This window comes from Lepidochelys olivacea, assembly GCF_965140295.1.
Source record: "Lepidochelys olivacea isolate rLepOli2 genome assembly, chromosome: 4".
NCBI lineage: Eukaryota > Metazoa > Chordata > Testudines > Cheloniidae > Lepidochelys > Lepidochelys olivacea.
Window position 1 is genome coordinate 34,103,317 of NC_140414.1, and position 4,159 is coordinate 34,107,475.

A 4,159-nucleotide genomic window follows, 5' to 3' on the forward strand; every position below is an offset into this window, starting at 1 on the left:
AGGGAATGCACTGGGATTTTTTTTTTCTGGGTGGGGGGAGGGAAGGAGGTTTAATATCGTAACCATAAGGGCAGAGGCAACAATCTGTTCCTTCTGCTGCTTTGTTCCCTTTTAGAACTTCGCAAAACCAGCAACACATCAACTGGATTTTCTATACACAAAAGACTCTTCAGCTTTTGATCCCCTAAGGGAAACCAAGTAAGCAGGAGAGAAGAAAAAAAACATTTCTTTTAATTTCCCCTTGACTTGCCGGAGTCGCTCTGGTAAGAAGCTGTTGCCTCCCATTTTGTGGAGCACTAAGGCAAACCATCCCACTCATTCCCAAACGGGATATAAACTACAGCACAGTGCATGGGAGCCAAGCCCAGGCTGTTTGGCTTAATGCAAAATAACACCACTGAAAAACTATAAATGAGAAAAATCCTTCAGACTGGTGCACATCCTGTCACAGAGACCGCTCTGCTGTGAAATGATCAGAAGAGGAAGAAAACTGAGCAACCACAGCCCTGCTTTACACAGTTAATGATCTGGCACCCACTGCATCTCCATAACACACAAGTCTGAGCAGTTCAAGTACTAATACTTCTGACAGCAGGAAAGTACAAAAGCTGTCTGAAGAGAAACAGGCATGTGGCAGAGCTGACTGTGTGTGTTTATCATCAGACAAGTCTAATGTAGAAACTATTTTGTTTTCACTGTGCTTTCAATGGCATTACATGCAACCTTGAACTGAAGGTTTTAATTTGCCACATGCATCTATAAAACTCATCAATCAGCATAGCCAGGTAAGCTTGTAGAACAAGGAAATGGTTATTATCCAGGGCCTACCCTTCGCCTCCGCTGAAGTCTAAATTTGCTGGCACTCAAGTGCTGCTTTGTATTGCCAAGTGTAAATGGGATTAACTGCAAGTTTCACACTGCTTTAAATGGTGAAGCCCTTTAGAATGGTCACCTGCTAACTGCAGTCACCTTTTCTAATGGCCAGTAAAAGCTCAGTCCTCAAGAGAGTTTCTTCATATTAATAGCACAGTCTTATGCCTTCACCTTTTACAACAGCTACAAAAACAGCACACTCATTGGTGACCATTATTAACAATGTTCTGCACAGAGCACACTGCTCTGTATAAAAGAAAAGGAGGACTTGTGGCACCTTAGAGACTAACCAATTTATTTGAGCATGAGCTTTCGTGAGCTACAGCTCACTTCATCGGATGCATTCAGTGGAAAATACAATGCAAGTGGCAGGGTGTGTCCGAGAGTGAGTCTCCCAGCCTGAGTCCACAGACTTGTACTACAAATAGCTGTTTAGACCAGTGGTTTTCAAACTTTTTTTCTGGTGACCCAGTTGAAGAAAATTGTTGAGGCCTGTGACCCAACGGAGCTGGGGATAAGGGGTTTGGGAGGGGCTCAGGGATGGGGCAGAGGGTTGGGATGCGGGGGTGAGGGCTGCCGGGTGGGGTGTGGGAGGGGGCTCTGAGCTGGGGCAGAGGGTTGGGATTGGGGTGCAGGAGGGGATCAGGGCTCTCGGCTGGGGGTGAAGGCTCTGTGGTGCAGGAGAAGGCTCTGGGTTTGTGGGGGCTCAGGGCTGGGGCAGGGGATTGGGGCACAGGCTTACCTTGTGTGGCTCCCAGTCAGCGGTGCAGCGGGGGTGCTAAGGCAGGCTTCCTGCCTGTCCTGGCACTGCAGACCATGCTGTGCCCTGGAAGCAGCAGGCAGCAGGTCTGGCCCTAGTCGGAGGTGGGCAAGCGGCTCTGCACAGATCTCGCCTGCAGGCATCATCCCCCCCACCTCCCGGCTCCATTGGCTGGGAGAGTGGAACCAGTGCTTGGGGAGGGGGCAGCATGCGGAGCCCCTTGCCCCCCTCAGTGAGCTGTAGCTCACGAAAGCTTATGCTCAAATAAATTGGTTAGTCTTCTAAGGTGCCACAAGTCCTCCTTTTCTTTTTGCCAATACAGACTAACACGGCTGCTACTCTGAAGCCTGTTCTGTATAGTACATGCTGCTCATGAATAGTGCGAGCTGGCCTAATGTGCTATTACTCTTTTAATACCTCTTATCTTGGCTTTGGCTGGCATGATGGGGGAAATAGTTCAACAGGCTTCTACAGCTAACCAGGTGCCCGAGACCCTCGTGCATCTCCCCTCTGCTCCTTCCCCATTGCCAACACAATTTCAGACCGGCAAGTCTCCTCTCCCACCACCAACACACGCTGTGTAAGAGGGAGGGAGGGAAGAGACTCAAAGACTTGCAGAGAGCACACGCCTTAATAGAGCCCCATTGTTCAATCGTTTAGTAGTTACATGCTAAAAATATAGCCTGTGTGAGAGAGAGTCGTCCTCCAAACTGGGTGCCGGCCACAGTTCACGTCCTCTCTTACTCCCTCCTTCCACAGAAGCTTAGAAACTAGAGGTTATTTCTGGAAGAAAGGGAAAGGTGTTAGATCAGCCTTTGGGCACTGTACACTGCACCTGGGAGGTAGCTTTCTAGCCCAAGTCCAGAGACTTGTGGTTGCGGGCTCAAGTTAGCATCGTAAAAATAGCAGTGTAGATGTTGTGGCTCAGGCTAGAGCTCAGACACTCCCTCCCCCCGTCCTTCCTTCCCTCCCCCCCAGCTGTGGTGCCCAAGGTGCAAACTCAAAGCACTGGTTTTCAAACTGCGGGTCGCGGAATGGAAGGCGCTGGGTCGCGGCCGCTCTGGTCAGCACCGCCGACCGGGCTGTTAAAAGTCCCATCGGCGGTGCTGCCCAGCCAAGGCAAGCTAGTCCTTACCTGTCGGACACCGCGCTGCGCCCCGGAAGCAGCTAGCTGCAGGTCCAGCTCCTAGGTGCAGGAGAGGTGGGCAAGGGGCTCCGCATGCTGCCCCCTCCCCAAACACTGGTTCCACTCTCCCAGCCAATGGAGCCGGGAGGTGGGGGGGATGATGCCTGCGGGCGAGACCTGTGCAGAGCCGCTTGCCCACCTCCGACTAGGGCCAGACCTGCTGCCTGCTGCTTCCAGGGCACAGCATGGTCTGCAGTGCCAGGACAGGCAGGAAGCCTGCCTTAGCACCCCCGCTGCACCGCTGACTGGGAGCCACACAAGGTAAGCCTGTGCCCCAATCCACTGCCCCAGCCCTGAGCCCCCACAAACCCAGAGCCCTCTCCTGCACCACAGAGCCTGCACCCCCAGCCGAGAGCCCTGATCCCCTCCCGCACCCCAATCCCAACCCTCTGCCCCAGCCCAGAGCCCCCTCCCACACCCCAAACCTCTTATCCCCAGCTCCGTTGGATCACAGGCATCAACAATTTTCTTCACCTGGGTCACCAGAAAAAAAGTTTGAAAACCACTGGTCTAAACAGCTATTTGTAGTACAAGTCTGTGGACTCAGGCTGGGAGACTCACTCCCTGACACACCCTGCCACTTGCATTGTTTGGCAAATGCTGCAAAGCTATCTATTTCCATTTGAAAGCACATGCATGACTCACTCTTTGTAAAGCAGAGGGACAGAGGTTAAAGGGTTGGAGTGTGTGGAGGCTGGAAGAGGAGGAAGGGGAAATTAACCCAATTTATTTGTCCCTCCTAGTAACTGAAATCATTATGTAGACATTAGTGACAATTATTTAGGAGTTTGATCCTCTCCACTAAATCAATGCTATGGTTTATTAATGGTAGCTTTCAGCTAGGCTGACCTTAACATTTCTTGCCAGCAATGCAAAAATATGTTACTGATGCACCGTCCTTCCCTGCCAACAAATAAACAATTATGACTGCCTTGTCTAACCTTTCCCCATCCACCTTGTCCCCAAGTACACACCCATTTGGTATTATTGTGAACAAACAATACAATCTGACCATGTGTCTCTGAAAACTGGCAATGTCCCTTTTTTCAGGATCTGTCTCAGTGGAGTTAATAGAAAACTGTTTTGTTCCAGTTGTTGTAAAACCCCCACAAACTGATTTCCTGGAGGAACCACTGGTCACCTGAGTGGCTGACATCACAGCAGGCTAGGGGAGTTCATATGGAATTCAGGGACTGCTCACCGGTCTATCATACAATAATGTTCCTACTCTGCCCTCCATGAAGTCTCTCACTGAGGATTCCCCTTGAAATTGTCCCTCCCCCTCACACAATCAGAACTCTGTAATGTCTGGTTTCAGAGTAACAGCCGTGTTAGTCTGT